Source organism: Protopterus annectens, chromosome 2.part2 (genome assembly GCF_019279795.1).
Source record: "Protopterus annectens isolate FY-2018-M chromosome 2.part2, PAN1.0, whole genome shotgun sequence".
Taxonomy (NCBI): Eukaryota; Metazoa; Chordata; order Ceratodontiformes; family Protopteridae; genus Protopterus; species Protopterus annectens.
The window spans coordinates 840754033-840772417 of record NC_056730.1 but is presented as its reverse complement, the minus strand read 5'-3'; the positions used below and the strand labels follow the sequence as shown (position 1 = coordinate 840772417).

Genomic DNA, 18385 nt, shown 5'->3' with positions numbered 1-18385 from the left:
GTCATCAAGTGGGTCTTCATTCTCCTGAAGGGCCATTTTAGGTGCCTGGATGCATCTGGAGAGGCCCTTCAGTATGACCGAGCTACTGCGTGCAGGCTGTTTACTGCATGTTGCATTCTGCATAACATGATCATGTGCCAGTCTGGTGGTGAAGTGACCCATGTTGTCACTGCAGCTCCCAGTTCCAGTCCTACTACTACTAATGATAACCAGGTCACAGCAGTATAAATGACCCCTTGCAGCAGGCTGATGCACAGCATACAGCTGCACAGATAAAGAGGCAGCATCTAGTCCACAACTGTGAACCATCACATTCAGGTTAGTGTTTCCCTTCTTGTAAAAAACACACTGACTATAACTGATGCATGCAGTGATATCTGTGGTCTATGCTGTGTGGTGTATGATCTGCTGTCACTGTTCATCTGACATTCTCTGTCGTCTTGAAATATTTTTTTTTTTAATTAAGAACAGTTAATCATATTATTTCTTGTAAAAGTTATGCCTGAGTGCTCAATGACTCCTGTTCATTGATGTCATAACTCAAAATATAAGAAATAATCAGCCTTAACTGTTTGTACTATACATTCAATTGAGTTCTTTTACCTAAGTATGCAGTTACTAACTGTCCTCAAGTGTATAATTAATAAAAATATTAATTCAACATTTAACAAGAGTTCATATATTGCATTTGAATAAAAATGTATCATATTTTGTATATTATGCAATGTTTTTTAAGTTTATGTGGTCTGTTGAGGTAATGTACAGCAGAATATTTTATTTTCTCATACACAATAATGTGTGATTTCAGTGACAACTTATGTTATGTCATACAGATTTACGTCCACAGTTCCCTGCAGTTTTAAGCAGTACCACTGCAGGAATGAAATGCATTTATTTATTTATATTTATTTACCAAGGTAGTACACTCATCAATACTGACTAATTTCTGTCTTAGGCTAGATGAAATACAAAACACTTTACAAGCACAAAATACAGAAATGTAAGAAACAACAGAGTAGCTCAGACCATACTCTTTACATAAACTGCATATGCAATCAAGCAGAATGCAATGTACAATGTATACATTCATTTCTAAACTGAGACAGTTTTCAGTGAACTTTGAGAGAGGAGAAAAGGCCCAGAAAAGAGATAGGTTAGGTGCTATGTCCTGTGTTGAGGCAGGACCATTTGGCTTGGATGAAGAAATACTTTTTCAGTTACACTTTGAATTTAGAGTAAGTGTTGATTGCCTTAATATAAATGAGGGAAAGCATGTACAGTGCTGTGGAATTTGGTTCCAGAGGTAATGAATGCTGGTGTGGCTTGTGAGTAGTGTCTCGTTGTAAGAGCAGTTTTTTTTTTCATGAAGTCTAGCTGCAAGGGGAGGAAATGTCTGGAGTTAGAGGAGGTTGTAGAGTCCATACAGTTATAAAATGTTCTAAGCACCTCCCCCTTTTTTGAAATAAATTTTACTCTTTTGAGTTAAACATTAACCTATGTTTGCAAAGGTGAAATTGTAAAATAACAGAATGTCACACTTGAATCACAGTAGATCTAGATTATATGTACCAAATACATCTTAATGATAGGATAAGTGATACTGGAAGGGATTTTGAAGAGGAGCTCTTATGAGAACTAGATGGTATTTGGTCCGAGGTTGTGACCTACTTTATGAAGGTGATCCTGCAGACACTGATCTGACAGTGCCGTGGGAATGGGATTGGGACCATGAATAAGAGGTTCTGCTAGGTGCAGATGAATGCTGATGTGGCCTGCATTACCTCCTGACTAATTACAGTACTTTCTTGAGAAGCACTCATGTGATCTTTATCTGCCCTCACATGTCTGGACAGTACCCGTCCTCTTCCCCTTCTAAGACTGATTCCTACATGAGTCTGTTAAGTCCTAACTAGTCATGGATGCTTGGTGTGCCACCATATTACATATTAGTGTGATCATGACATTATCCCTTCACTGTGTCATCTCCACATAGTCTTGGAAATCCGCTCGCATACCCTGGAGATCTCTGACCATTTTGTACTGACTCTCTGTGTCACTGCCCTGAGATCTAAAAATGTCACAGCACATTAGCTACTGGGCAGCCAAAGTTTTCCCTGTTTCCTAGGAATGTTTTAACAAATTCCTTTACTTGGCTCCCCTCTGTAAAGGTATCACTGTGGTACTATAACCTCTGAATGCCTGCTTGTCTGGGTTTGGAGATACTGGTGTAGATGTGCCTGGGTTGTTCCTCCTGTACAAGCATGAGTGTGATATCAGCATGTGTGTGACTTTGTGATGCACTACCACTTCCTGCATGTTATGGGGTGCAAGGTCCTGCCATTATACTTAGGGATTGCGTGCCACGTTCCTCAGGCTGACTCATAAATATAACTATGTTATCATCTTCAACAGCAAGTCTATTCTATATATGTATAGTGGAACTATTTGTTTCTGCAGTTGAGCCTGCAAGAAATGATTTACAATCATTATCAATAAAGAAGTAGCATCTACTACTGTATGCTTACTAAGGAGCTGTGGGACACATTTACCATACGCACTGCCTTCATTGTCATTCCGCTCAAATGTCAAAGCTTAACCTATTAATAGTAATTGTCAAGTGTTTAATGTAATCCGTTTTTGTCAGTATTCAGTTCTTTATAGAAATATACATTACTGGTTCTAAACCAGCTTTCCTGAGCAGAGCTTTGCAGTTGCAGACGTTGGTAATAGCCAGTGTCCACATCACCTCTGATTATTCCAGTACCATCATCTTCTGTGTCATAGTCATCCCCATGGCTGGAGAGGAGGTAGTCTTCCGTGTTAATGGGATAATTGTTGCAGCTAACCCCCAAGTACTGGCATGGGCAATTGCATTCTGCCTCATTGTGCTTCTACTAAGTCCTGCCATATAATTTCACCTCTTCTGTGACTGTATTAATGTGTGGTTTCTGCCACCCACTGCATTAATGTCCAGGACAACTTGATTCCAGTTTTTTTTTTCCTCTCTGTTTATTTGGGCACCTCTTTACCAAGCAGATATTTCCCATATGTTCTAAGGGATGCCATGAGCATGCAACTTTTCTCATAGCTGAAGTTTTTCTTTGGCTGCCTTGCATCATTACTACACATGAAAAAATCATACATAAAAATCCTTTTCATACAGTAACCACTCAAACAACACCACAGTGACTGTGTGTGCCTTCCATCCTCCTATGAAAGAGTTAAGACAGAAAACATAATTATACACACATGCAAAATAGCTCTACCAAAGTAAAGCTGTGTTATACTAATGCCTGCAGCATCATTCACAACAGTAAAGCAATCATGTTTCAATAACTACATCCTTCACCTAGCCACTGCCATGTTCAAGAGTTTATAATACTGTCATTATTCAGTGTTCAATGGCACTCAAAAAATCTTTAGTATAGACACATGTATGTTTATCCAGCAACACATCCTTACTAGTTCAGTACTTCACAATTAAGACACACACACACACACACACACACACACACACACACACACACACACACACACACACACACACACACACACACACACACACACACACACATATATATATATATATATATATATCTATGCATGTATGCACAATCACTACGTGATACCAAAGTAAATGATTTTATCAATGTTGTGGTAATGAATTTCAACTTACCAAAGACAAATTTGCACTGTTCATTAAAGCCATGATAATATGCCCATCATATCAGTAAGAAAACATTTTGTCAATGTAACACATTAATTTTACATTATTTTCTAGTGTTTCATATTAACTTTTAATATTTTTATTATTTTTAGTTACTTTAGGAAGTCCATGATTTCCTATCACATTTGCCACCTAACTCAAGTAATTGCAAGTTAACATAGCAGTGTTCAACTATTTCATGTAAATTCAGGTCCATTTTATATGTTTTGTATGCAAATTCATTCCTTCTATATTTATCTCTATGAATTGCAATAATACGCAAATACATGTAAGTCATTCTTGGCTGCTCATGAACATGGCCTTGGGTTCTTGTAAACATGCTGTGGATAGAAGTAGAATATGCAGATATCTTCACATATGCTCAAATCTGAATATCTTTACAAAAAACAAAATGGTGTCATATGTATAACAGTTTGCACGACCATGAAGTATAACCTTTGCCCATCTAACAGCATCTGGCACACCTTATCACCTCAAACCACTTAGTACTTAAAAGTTGGTAATGGCATACACAGGAATATGAATTTATGCACCACCCCACCAAAATATATATATATATATATATATATATATATATATATATATATATATATATATATATATTATTGCTGCTACAATAAAGAAATAAATAACATTCAGGTATGATACTTCAAAAAAGATAGCTAAGATAATGTACAGCAACAGTAACATTATTGTTTTTATTCACCATACAAACAAAATGTGAATGTATTCATTTAAAAAATCATGTATGTAATAAAATATTTTGGTTAAACCAAACTTGCCAATTATACCAGTACCTGTTCAAATGCCCCTGCTGGATAACTGGGCTTAGTTAAGGTGATGTCACACCTCAAAAGGAGTGCTTGTAACCCTGTGAGTCACTGCCCTGCTCATATGTTCCTCATTCTGGTTCTGGCACTTCTAATGATGGCAGCACCTGTGAAGGCAGAAGGTCACTCTCCACGTTGTCCTAACAAGGAGATCAAAATTATTGCTATCTTCTCAGGGAGTCATATCTAGAAATGTTCAGTAGGTTCCAAATGGAAAAAAAAACTAGACCTCTGGCAGGAGGTGGGTGAGCACCTGTCATCCCTGACAAGAGTCACATGCTCTGGCCATGTCCCGTTGCACATAAGATGACTTAAAGAAGTGAATTGACCAAGTAGAGGCAAGATGATCTAGAATAATTTTTAATTATTATTATTATTATTATTATTATGGGTCATATTAAACAGAGTTTTAAAAAGATATGTAATAAGGTTACATAATTGAAAGGTATTTGCGAAAATAAATATGTGCACCTGCAAAAATGTGCCCATAATATTATTATAAAAATGCAAAAGAAAGCATAACCATATCTGTGTACAGAACTGCATCTGTATACAAATATATAGAATATTTGTGTTCTTATATAATTGTGTGCATAAATACAATGTAACGTATGTTTGAGTAAATTAATAATCTGTATATATGTCTATAAATCACAGAAATATATCTGCATGGACACACTTTTACAGCTACATGTTCATGTATTTATACAGGAGCAAAAAACAGTTTGTGTTTCAGTTACTATTGCATTAACTTAGGCAGTTAAGCTGCATGCAGCTTGTGTAAACCAAAAATAGTTGTTAGCATAATAATTGTCTCAGAAAGTCATTTTATACAATTCAGTTGCACTGATAAGACATCTGAATACAATCAAGCACCACATCCTAGTCAGAATGGATGTTGGGGAGGGTGTCGTGGTTGCAGTGTCAAGAGAATGTCCACCACATACTTTACTGAAAAATTACCAGTATTACTTTTGTATCTGGATACATTCTGAAATTATCCCCTTACAAACTTAGAATTTATAAGGAAGAAAAATATCAAAGCATACAATTTTGTACAGCTAAGGAAATTAAAGCTTCCATGACTTGTGACATTGTTCTGTGTGTGCACCATCTGGATAACACAATTCACAGAGTTACATGCAAAGCATAATATAAAAAAAAATAAAAAATCAGCAAATGCATCATAAGCAAATACTGCAGTGAATGGAATGCCTTAGAAATAATACTCATATAAGTATTATTAAGGGGAAAAAGTGAAATACAGGTAAACATGAATTGTCTTATATCTTCTTTTTATAGCTGAAGAGGAGATCTCCTATAACAGGAGAAAGGTGAATGCTCAGACTAGTTGAATCCACTGGTAAACCTGAATAAAGTAATAAATAATACTGTGTGTTTGTGTTTAACTGATTTAAATACATACACACACACACACATACACACACACACACACACACACACACACACACATATATATATATATATATATATATATATATATATATATATATATATATATATATATATATATATATAAAATAAAGGATAGAACTGAAATCCATGTCTTCTTTTCTTGAAGGTGTAAATGTAGGAAACAGATTTCCAACAGGTTTGACCTATGTGGAAGGAGTGTTACAGAATATATCCATTATTTGAGGTGTCACTGTCAAATGCCATACAATACTTGGAATAGAAAAGCCCTGTTAAGTTTGTCCAAATGGTTCTTTTCTCAGCCTAAAATGATTAAAAAGCCTTATTTCTTTAATGCTTTCGCTGTAGTTAGTAAACTTGACTTTGCAACTGTGATAAATTTTCATGGAGTATATATATTAAGTTTACAGAATGCAAGTTTTTTTTTCTTGACACAGGGTTAGGGGTACACAAGGCAGTGAGACATATGTTACTGATCTTGCATGCTCTATATCACTGTCTGTCACTCCACTGATTACTATACCACCTATCCTATGGGCCACTAACAGCTCCAGACTAGTGGGGCATATATCTGACTCAAAAAGACAGGGAGACAGCGTGGGAAGGAATCCATATCATCATGCATGCTGCCTCTAGGGACATTTACTGGATGTTATGAAACTGGGTTAAGCCCTACCTGCCACAGTGTGCAGATTATATACTTTCCTGAGGAGGCATTTCCTACCTTTGTTACGATACGTCTCTATTAATGATCCAATTTACTATTGATCTTGCTGTCCACAATCTTCATCCTCCATTAGTAATCATAACATCTAGGCACACTCCTTATGCACTACAACCTCTGAAATAGATAAGCAGACTTGCACATTGTCGTTTACTTCCTGTTAGTATCAGCTCCTACAGCGCTTGGCTTTCTAACTGAACCCACATTGTCCTTGTCATGGCTTAATTCCTGTGCACCATGGAGGCATGCTTCTAACAGGAAGATGATTCTAGTACCCACAATTAATGTAGATGTTGTAAAATCTGTATTTAATACAGAAACTGCCCTATAGGAAGAAAGAAGGATAGAGCCATTAAATGATTTCAGGTTAGAGATTTATTTATTTCTAGGATAATGATGTATTTTTACTTGTTGTTATTTAATTCACTTGTGCTTACCAGGTTTGTCTGACTGAAGTAAGTAAAAAAAAACAAGTTTTAGTGGAGGCCTGGGAACAAAAGTTCCAGCATGTTACAAACATTTTAAACAGACATTAAGTAATATATACATATATGAACAGATAGTAAGTAATATATATTAATAATCATATATACATTTGCTAATAAGATTGCATTCATATGAAATAAAGGCAAATATTTCAGTATAAAAGATAATTATGCATTGGTAGTTGCTGAACATTGTGCATTTGAACAGGTATATTAGTGGTTTTGTCAGAGAGATTATAGATCTTGTGATTAGTGCTTAAAACTCAAAGAAATGGAGGTGAGGGAAGGAGCTAGGCAGGGCAGAAAAAATGTTAATATTGTTGTTTAGAAATGAAATATAAAAGCAGGTTCATAGCCAGTTATAGATATGGCAATCATAAGGTTTATATTAGAAGCATAGATGTAGGGGTGTCATAATACTATGTATGTGGCTGGGAGTTGCCTATAATAATGAAGATAAATGGTTTGATCATGTGGCAGGCTGGAAATACAGTGGCACTTATCCTAGAGATATACAGGGGCAGATCCATTGATTTGATAAATGACGTTTTAGTTGTATTTTTAATGGGTTTACATTCTGAATTGATTTCAGTGGTAGTGGGATATGGTACCATAGTTTAGCTACACTATTGCAACAGGAGGAGTCACCTGCAGTTTGAAATGATTTGGTTATAGTGATTAGTGATTTTTTTTTTCAGGAGTGTAAAATTATGTTGAGAGGGTAGTGATATAATACATTATTAATGGCTGGGAAATTTTCTGGCATACAGAGAAGTCTGTGTATTTTAGTTAGCTTCAAAAAAGCTATTTCATATGGTGTTCTCATCAGTTTAACTCTCTGAGGGCTAGGCAGCGGTGCGTTCTTTTGTCATATTTTACTGCAGATTTGACTATTTTATTGTAACATTGCTCAGATTTGGACAATTTTGAGACATGAAAGTTAATAAAGATTTGAACAGAATAGGGAAGAGATGGCAGAAAGAAAGTAGAGGGTGTATGTCTTCTAGCTCTGTCAGTGAGGTATTTTTTTACTGTGTATAATGGAATTAGTTTTGGATGATTTTTTTAATCACTTTATACATGATGTTTGAATTTCAAATGATCATCTGTGCTGCGGTAGCGTTGTCGCCTCACAGCAAGACATTGTCCCGTTCGATTCTCAGTTAGAGTGTCTTCTGTGTGGAGGCATGCGTGAATGGGCGTGCCTTCATTGAAGGTTGTGCATCAGGGCTGGTAACTCGGCACGTAAAAATCCACTACCAAACATGAGCGGACCAGAGTTCCGCTGTGGCGACCCCTAACCGGGATAAGCTGAAAGACACAACAACATCTGTGATGGCAGCCAGTAATTTTGTATGGTTCTATCATGTTCTGTCATGGTGCTGTTGGCAGACACAATAGAAAATAATATTGTTTTGGTACAGATGCGTTCTGGTGTTGTAGAGTAGTATTGTATTAAGGGTTTAGTAGTAACTGTAAATTATTTACCCAGGTTTCAGTTGAAAAGAGAATGTTGTGTAATATCTTGCACTTCAGAGAGGGATTTGGCAGAGCAGAATGGGGTCTCAGTATAACCATTATTGAAGGTAATAGACATAAATAGAAGAAAAAAAGAGTTGAAAATTGCTCATGCCCCTTTACTCATAAATTATATGAAGCATAAAGCTTGTCTGAGAGATACAGTTTCATAATGTTTATTGCAATTATTCTGTTAACCGATATTAATAAAATATATTGCATAGTTGCAAAATAAATAGGCACATTTTCACATAACTAAAAAGTTTAGGTTGCAGGTAAATAGATGCTTTTTAAATAAATTGACAAGATCATGCCTCTCAAGTGTACATTCCTCAGTTTAGTCTTAAAATGTCCATGTTCCTCTACATTGAAAAGGTCTGTCATATTTAGAGTTAAGAATTGTTTTAACTTATATCCATGGTGAATCATATGAATTCACCAAAAGAACCATTTATATGTATAAAGTAACACATTCAACCATCCCGTGAGATTCCTAGATGAAGTTGTTAGTAAGCTGTTAGTAAAAGTAACACATTCAACCATCCCGTGAGATTCCTAGATGAAGTTGTTAGTAAGCTGTTAGTAAAAGTCCTGCATTTTGTCCTTTTACTCCACATTATGACATGCAATATTCTGCATTCTAGGCTGGAGGACTCAGAGCTATGGTACCTGTGGAGGCAGTTCTTTAACTTTGTTAATCACCTCGTTGACAAACACTTGTCTAAGTCTGACTGCTGTGGGTCATGTAACTTAAGGGATTACCTTTAAAATATTTCTGATAAAAGACTTTCTGTACAATGCTGATCGAAATTTTGTACTTTTTTTCCTGTACCTTTAAATGCTTCTTTACCTAATTATCTAAATTAGTAACAGATAGTTATATAAATGATTCCGTTACTAGTGGCATTTGTTCTGATGAAGTCTCTCACAGTTCGAGATGAAAGCGCTTAACCTTTCATATGTTTTATGTTAATAAACAGTTTTTACTTTTACTTTTTTCGGATTTTTTGAATTCCTGTTTACTGGATACTACTGTCATACATATTGGACTTAGCACAGTCGTGTGGGATCAGTTACTTGTTCAGAATGTTTTTTTTACTTAAGGTCGTAAATACCTGAGCTGTATCTGCCATTTACTGCCTCCATAATGCCACAGACGATAAGACAAATACCATATGGGAATGATGAAAGCATTGACTAAAACCCAACTGCTGATACAGCTACAAGCAGAAAACATGCTGAGTCATACCTTAATTATCTTTATAAGGCACTTATTAAGTTGGGCTAAAGGGTAGGAAATCACTTTATGATGCAAAATACCTGATAGTTGGGTTAGTCTTATAAATAAACTATCAGAGAAGCATAGTCTGTCTGATAAACATATTGACAGTGTTTACAATCATGACCTATGTAAACATGTTGATGGAAAATAAATATTTTTCATTTCGAGAGTATAGCTCATGGGAAGATGTATAAAAACTAAAAACTGGAAGCGTATGCAATAGTTAGAAATGACCTCCTAGACTAACTATGCACAGAAAAGTTTAGTATACCTTTTTATGACATGTTACTAAGGTGAGAGCTAATTAGAATACTCTAGTAAAAACACATGGAATAACTCGGTTTATACACTACTATTAACAGAGCTCTTTAGTAGCACTGCTTAACTCTAGGAAAAGAACCTGACATCATTTATAACACAATGGGTTAAAAATATAAACTTGCTGTCCCTTGTTTGAAGAAACATTTAATTTCTTTATACAACTCTGAAATATTAATGCAATAGTGACAAAATATTGGTGGTGTGATCAGCATAGAAATTCAGCAGCCATTTTATACTAGTAAAGAAAATGAGTTGACTTTAAGTGCTCTGGTGCTGTTAGCTCATGACACACTTGCTCGCTGGCACTTGCTCGAAAAAGAAAGTGCTCGATCTCCCTCTAGCCCGATTACCTGAACTTATAATATTACGTCGCCCTTCCAGAACCAAACTATAATCTGCAACTGAAACACTTAATTTCTCCTCCCAAACCCTAAAGTCCCAGTCACTCCCTAACCCTAAAACTCCCTTCCTATTACCTAACCCTAAAATCCCCCTCTCCTCCTTTCTCATGGCTGCAGTACCTACCTCAATCAATGAATAATGTGCTTGGTTAAGGTACAGTAGCTGGTTATGTCGATGCATATTTGAATAAAAACATGAGCATCAGCCTACATGTGCTACAAGAACCTCATGTCCCTGGCTTTGTGACAGTGGTTTTCCAGTGCTTGGGTCTCAAGTGCTTTTAGTGCACTGTTCAACAGACTGTTGTTCTGTTGTAGTGACCCCTAACTGGGAAAAGCCAAAAGGAAAAGAAGAAAGAAACCAGCTCACTGAGCCACTGAGGCTGCTGCAAAAGCTAGGGAAAATAAACTCGGCTCACAGATTGAATCCTTTTCAAAATTAATAAGCAAAACTGAAAATTGTTTTCTCAGTATGCTAACTATAGTGATGTCAAGTAATGGCATTTTATATAAAAGATGTAATATATTTGCTGATCAAAGCAGTAGCATTACACAATTTATGAATTACCTAAACAAAATAATGCAACCTTTAAATCAGTTATGGTATAAAGGAATTGATTTTTTTTACCTGCAGATCTTATTACATGCATTATTATTACTTTTTGGAAAACACATTTTTTTTATAAAGACAGAAAATAGATCAGGAGGGAAGAGTATTTTCTGCACTGGACCATTCATTTGCACAAACATTTTACAGAGAAGGCTGCCCTTTTCTTTGAATGTTTTTTTCAGTTGTATAAAGTTCATATTTGATATGTTCTAGGTGCCACAGTTCTAAAACCAGCATAAATGGTTATCTTGCTAGAAGCTTGTTAAAACTTCATATAAATGTGTTGTACTTGTCTACAGGTCATGGAAAGGATGAATAAAATGCCTTCTCTTTCTGATCAAAACATATCTATTAACAAAATGTACATAGTTGTACCTCTGTAAACTAGTTATTTTCTATTCAGTCAGGATAAAACTATTTTGTATAGCTTTATAAAATATACTTAAAAAGTATCATGGCTTTATATCTGCAGTGACTTTAAAATAATAGCTCTTTATGTTAGCTCAGTTTTCTATCTGCTTAAAATCCCCAGTTCTGTAAGAAATGAAAGCACCAATTAATTGATTAATTATGCTTTCCACCTCTTCTCATTTACTCTGTGAGGGAAATGTTTGTAGCATGTATCTGTTGAGATTTCCTCTTCAGAAATCCAGTTGTTGTTTTTTTCTATTTCATCCTAAAGACTGGGGGCACACTTCCCATTATGTCAGTGCAAGTTATGGTGCTGTGCTAAAAAAACAGCAGGCCATGTTCAGTCTCTTTACCAACCATTTGAACAACCATCCGTTGAGAAAAGAACCCCCATGACAAGAAATAAATCAACACCAACATTCAAATTTATACTAATATATGCTTGCCCATCCCACAGGAAACTGTATGCACAACCAGTGGATGGTGGGTCCATCCAAACTCAGAAAGATTTCAAGAAATAAATAAGCACTTACTACAGAGGCTTACCTCAAAGGTAAGCTAACATGATGTATACATATATGATATAACTGATACAGGTAGATCTCTGCATTAGGAAAATGTTTGGAAAAATTCCACCCTGGATAATTAAACCCCTCAGGAAGCCAGAGCTAGACATGGTCCCTGTTGGAATTGCAAGGGCCATCATACTGATCCTTGTAATTATAAGATTGTTTGTATAATATATATTATATATATAAGGTTCTAGGTTACAGTTTGAGTATATATTATATATATATGTATATATGTATATGTATATATACATATATATATATATATATATATATATATATATATATATATATATATATATATATATATTGACAGTCAGATCTGCAGGTTATGTGTAGTGTATAGACCACAAAAAAAAAATATATCAAATTAAAAAGTCCCTAAGTTTAAGAAATTAAGAAAGAAGTCCACTGTGACTATAACAAGTGTGTAGGCAGCTTGCTGCTGTTATCATAACCCAAAACTTGCCTAGTGATTCAGAGCTTCAGCCACAAGCACACACACAGTATCAGCATTCATTTATGAAGCTGCAGTATCTTCATGGTTTCAAAAATCAGTGTCAGTAAGGCCTGTGCCATCAAAACCTGCTGATCAGAATCCAGAACAGCTTTTGCCTGTGACAGCAGCCCCATTGCCCTCACCCCAGTTATAGCTCTGTACTCAGTAGAGCTATGACAGCACAGGCTGCCAAGTCAGTGATACAAGGAAGCCTGCCATCAGCAAATGTGCTTTAAAAGTATAACAGTGAGTTTCATAATTCAGTATAGAACAATTCTAAATGAATTTTTTTTGTAGTTGTGGGATCCTAATATTGGGTCTTGCAGAAGTGAAGGTGACCATGTAGGAGAAGGCTAAAAAGCAAAAGCTAGAAATATGCATCCTGTAATACTGAAGTGTCAAGAAAAGCTCAACTCTTAAAGGCATGTTAGAAGCAATAATGCTTCAGGAATGTGAGAAATAATGGTCAATGAACCATAGCAGAAAAGCCTGTTACAGAGACTTTCTAGAAGCCAATAGAGGAAACAATCATATACCTTTGATAGTAACATCTTCCAATGAGTGGAAAGTGAAATGATGGCAAAAATGCACCACAGTTTGCAATCTACTTTGGGAATCTGCTCCATCCATGAAGCAAAAGATACAGCTGTCCATCTTCCTGAGCGTATGTACTTCCTTAAGGTAAGGCCTAAACTGATGGTTTTCCTCCATGGAGTGAAAACCCCATTTACTCCTGAAGAGAATACTAGCCTAGTGGGAATAACCCATTCAATAAAGAATTCATAAAATACATACAATTTTGCACCTGAAAATAAAATATAAATGCAGACAGCCTATCACTGTCCATGTTTATAGATGAATGTAAACTGGTGGCTGTCAATAACTAGCCATATGCTCCAAATTCTTCAGGGGGGACTAACATGTATCAATAAGTTGTGCCTGGATCATGACCTAAGATTAAATGCCAAGAAATGTGGCATTTTTTCCTTAGGCAAAACTGGGCACCCATCTACGTATTACATAGGTGACACCCCTTTGAAGGTTAACTCAGCCCTGAGGGACCTTGGCACTTTGGTAAACAGTGAACTATCCTTTGATCACCATGTATCCACTACTGTCAAGAAATCTTTTTACCTTTCCACACTCACCACCAGGGGTGTTTTTTACAAATCTAAAGACATTATTACTCTTCTTTATTCCTCCCTCATCAGGCTCATAATAGAGTACAATGACCCCTTTGGTATGTGGCTGTCTAATCATGTGATCCAGCTTCAGAAGCCATAGCATTTTCTCTGTAAGATAATCAAAGGCATGTCTTCCTTGAGTTATGCAGACTGCCTTAAAGTTTTCAGTTTCTCTTTTCTGTTCCTCACAAACTCTTGACTGTCGACCTCTGTCTAGCTTACATGGCCTCAAAGGATACATACAGTCCAATGCAACCTCATCCACATCAGAAAAACTAATAACATCTTCATCACCCACTTCAAGAGATGTTAACTTCTAATAAAACATAAATAGGACTGGCTGGCAGGAATGATGTATATGCCAGAGAATCCCTCTTTTGCAGAATAAACCTTCTTTGGATATAAAGCAAAGTGGCTCCCTGACTCTCTTTAAGTGTAATCTGGATGAATGGATGGACAATTGTAAATACACCCTGGGCATGGCCCACAGGCCCCTATTAACAGGAGTTAAAACTAGGTATGAATTAGTCATGTCGGTGAGTACCTATGATTTAGGTATTGTGGCCAGACTACTAATGGTACTCTGGTGCAACAACCCAATATTGACCTATGAACATATGAACCTATATGTATAATAAGGTGAAAATGATAAGCTAACTGCATCATACAGATAAAAAAGTTCTAACGATGAACCAGACAACCTGGGTACAGTTAGCAGCTTGGGTACTGCAGCAGGAAACCAATGGGGGGGTGGTGAGTTGCCAGTATTGAGTCTCATCTTCTGGGTGAGAGCAGAGACCCAGTCAGCTGTTGGAAGTATATGAGATGGGAATGTGTCTCTAGATCTCCCAAGCTGCACTGTGAAGTAGCTGCCCAAGGATTGTGTGCAGACTTGTGCATGGCTCCACTGGAGGGGAAAGCAAAGTAGGTCTTTTTGAAAGTAAGTGTACACATCAGCCACCAGGGTGCTGTGACTTAGAGGTTCATAGGTATATAGGTTCAATGTAGGTTATTGATCTGGTGGCTCTCTGTATCCTATCCAAATGATCCCACATCAAATTTATCAAAATGTGGAATTAATATCAGACACTGTCCCAAAATGAATTACTCTGGATCTAGTTACACCCTCTTTCCATAGTAGCTTGAGAGGCCAGGCCAGACCTCCCACAGGCTGCATAACTTTGGACCTAGTTATGTCCCCTTTTTATGATGGCTTGAGAGACCAGACTTGTATTGTACTTATACTTGCACATCCAGTCATTAAGGCTGTGCTTAAAAAGAGTCAGAGATCTACTATGATTTGTATCCAGGGGAATCCATTCCATGAAAAATCTATTTCTGAGATAGATAGCTAGCATGCCAAGAGGTCCTATTTATATTGGGTTGGAAGTTCAGATCTCTTGATTGTATATTTAGGGTGTTATTAGTTTTGTGGTTGTGAAAGAGGTGGCATAACATGGGATCCTTCAAGCCTTTATAGACTAGACAGAGATCCCTGTCAGAAACTGAAAGTATGCAGAAAAGAATGAGAGTGCTTTAAGGTGGTCAGGTAGCTCAATGCGGACATATCCTTTACTGCCTCAGTAAAGGAACATTATAGTGTCTCGAGTTGGGTGATGCTCTTAGATACGCACAGACATACCAAAGGAGGCAATGTATTCTGTAACTAGCTTCACAAGGGAGAAATAGCAAGAGATGATAATTTCCTTGCTCTAGTTGATATATCTCTTGTGATTAATCAAGTTATATAAAATGATTGCCTAACAACAATGGTAACGTGGTGGTCAAAGGATAGTTTATTGGCAAAGAAAGTGCTCATGTCCCCAATGAGTGAGTCAGTTTTTAGAGAGGTGTTACCTATAATACTAGGAGTAGGGGTTCCTGGTTTTGCCAAAGGAGACAGTGCTGCATTTCTTGGCATTTAGTTTGAGGATATTGCCTAAACAGCATGTATTAGCCTCAACAGCACTTATTAGTTCTTCTTAGGTCTTCCTGAAGAATTAAGTGGTGAGTTGGGGTGTTTTTGACAGCTCCCAGCTTACAATTGTCAGCAAAAATCATGGGACACAGGCTCTTTGTTTCAGCCCTGCTATCAAGGAAGTACATACCAAAGATGAGTGCTCTCAGTATATATCCTTGAAGTACACTGCTGGTAACAAAACATTTGGTTAAGTGTGTGCCTTCAACTCTAACATACTGAATTCTGTTGATCAACTAGTTTGCTATCCTTTGAGTAACACAGGGGTTAACATTTAATTTGGTTAATTTATCATTGATACCAGAATGAGGGCATTTGCCAAGTCCCAATATGCAATGTGAATTGATTTGCCTGAGTTCATTGCCTTGGTAATGTGCTTAAAAAAGCTCACCAGAGTTAGGAGACAAGATCAGCCTTTAAAAAACCCAAACTGGTTTGGATCCATGGTTTGAAAATTGCTTATGTCTTTGCTATGCTAAATCACCTTACACATGAGGGTGTTGAGGTTTATGGGTCTATATTTTCGCAGATCAACAGTAAGTCCCCCTCTATGAAGTGGGATGACTAAAGTAGTTCTCCATACCTCTGGCATGAATCCAGTGGAGAGGCTGGAATTGAATAGACACTAATAACAAATTGTTTAGACAATGTTGGTGCTGAAAAGAAGAAAGCCTGGCATATTTTACGGGCCCATGGAGCTAGTGTTCTTAGCTTCAGGGACAAAGCTTAGGATTTGCTCTGACGCATACTAATCTCCTGCATATGACTAGCAAAGACAGGTCAGTAAAGTCTGCACTGAATTCATCTAATAATATAATAGCTATGCTCTTAAAGGATACGTATTCGATGTTATATTATAGTAAGTCAGAACATTGTTGGGTATTACTTCAGAGTTTCCTGAAGTAGCTAAAGCAGGCTTAGTGCTTATCTGTAGCATGGTGCAGTCATTAGCCATACTTCCGTCTGGAGGCTTTGGTCTTATTTCTACAGTCTTTCTTAATCTTTATGAGTTCCTATCTAGCTCCTGTGATGTTAGTTTTGCTTTTATGGGCTATGAGATTCTTCCTCTTATTCTATAGTTTAATACTGGAGTTTTACCAAATGTGCTTGGTCTTAAAGCTGGCACAGTAATTATGCTGAGGCCATACTGCAAGCTTCAGGTGGGCAAAGAACTTTTCCATGAATGAGCACATCTCTGCTGTTGGTCATTGCAGTGACGAGGGATATTTACATTCGATTATGCCATCAGGTAGTTAGAGTAGATTTGCCTTGTAGACTTTTATCTGAAAATAGAGAGGTTATGAGGTAACTTGGGTCTTGCACTTATGGCAAGTGTTACTGTATGACAGTTAGATGTGACCAGTGATGTGTTAACTAAAGGTGATGAGCAAAGTGGGCTAAGTTGGTGAGAACCATCTGCAGTAATTTTGAGACACTCATTGGGGTTTGACTACTTGGTCTAAGAAGCTGGCATTAATGAAGTCTAGGAATCTTTGTACATAGTTATTTGTGTTGTCATAAGTTTTTCAATTTATTGATGAGTAGTTGAAGTCACCGAAGAGGATTAAATGTGCCTTATGGTTTACCAGGGTCATGCAGAGGATATGGAAGTTGTCAATGATGTGGTATTGGGTTTTATTTATTATGAGAAGGATGTGGAAGAGGTCAAGATTGTTGTCCTGCATTGTGAGTCTGAAGGTGAAATACTTTCTTAGGATCACAGATACTCCCCTTCCATGTATGTTTTCCAGTTCACTGTTGGGACTGAAAGAGTTATAGGTATTAAATCCCTGAACTGCAAGAGTGCTATCACTGTTATGAAACCATGTTTCAGAAACTATACATATATCTTATATATATTTTTCAGATAAGGAATACATGTGAGCCATGTGACTTTTTGTTAAGACTTCAAGCATTGTCCACTAACACCTCAATATTATTTTTATTTTGATTGACAATGTTGATCATTTGAAAAGACTGATCTTGCCTAGAAAGAGTATTATGGGAGAGGGAACATCTAGGCTAATATATGGAAGCCATGAGAGAGATTCACGGGTTCATACTTGCCTAGCTTCCCTTGTGAACCAATAGCTTAGTCAACTTCCCTTTCAAAGGTGAGAATCAAAGCCTGCACCTTGCCTCTGTGAGGTAAACACCTTAGCTATTATACCAACCTCTAAATCTCAAAGGACTTATCAATGTTACCGTTCACATAAGTGTGACCTAGCCATATCACTATTTATTAGATAAGCAGCTCTTGTCTGTCTATATTGTATGGCACATACACATTCCCAGATTTGAATGGATGCCTATCAAGCTACACATATTACTGAAGACAGTATTAAGAGCATGTAGTCAGTATTAACTGTATGTGCTGTAGATGAAGGCCGTCCCTAGAAAAGCAGCCAAGGT

At 36.8% G+C, this 18385-nt stretch overlaps 1 protein-coding gene across 1 annotated transcript in view; it reads right to left on the bottom strand.

Moving 5' to 3' along the window:
* The window catches only part of ADGRV1 (adhesion G protein-coupled receptor V1), a 3979741-nt gene that overhangs the window by 1446662 nt on the left and 2514694 nt on the right, over positions 1-18385 (bottom strand). The gene's annotated exons all lie outside the window — the stretch shown is intronic.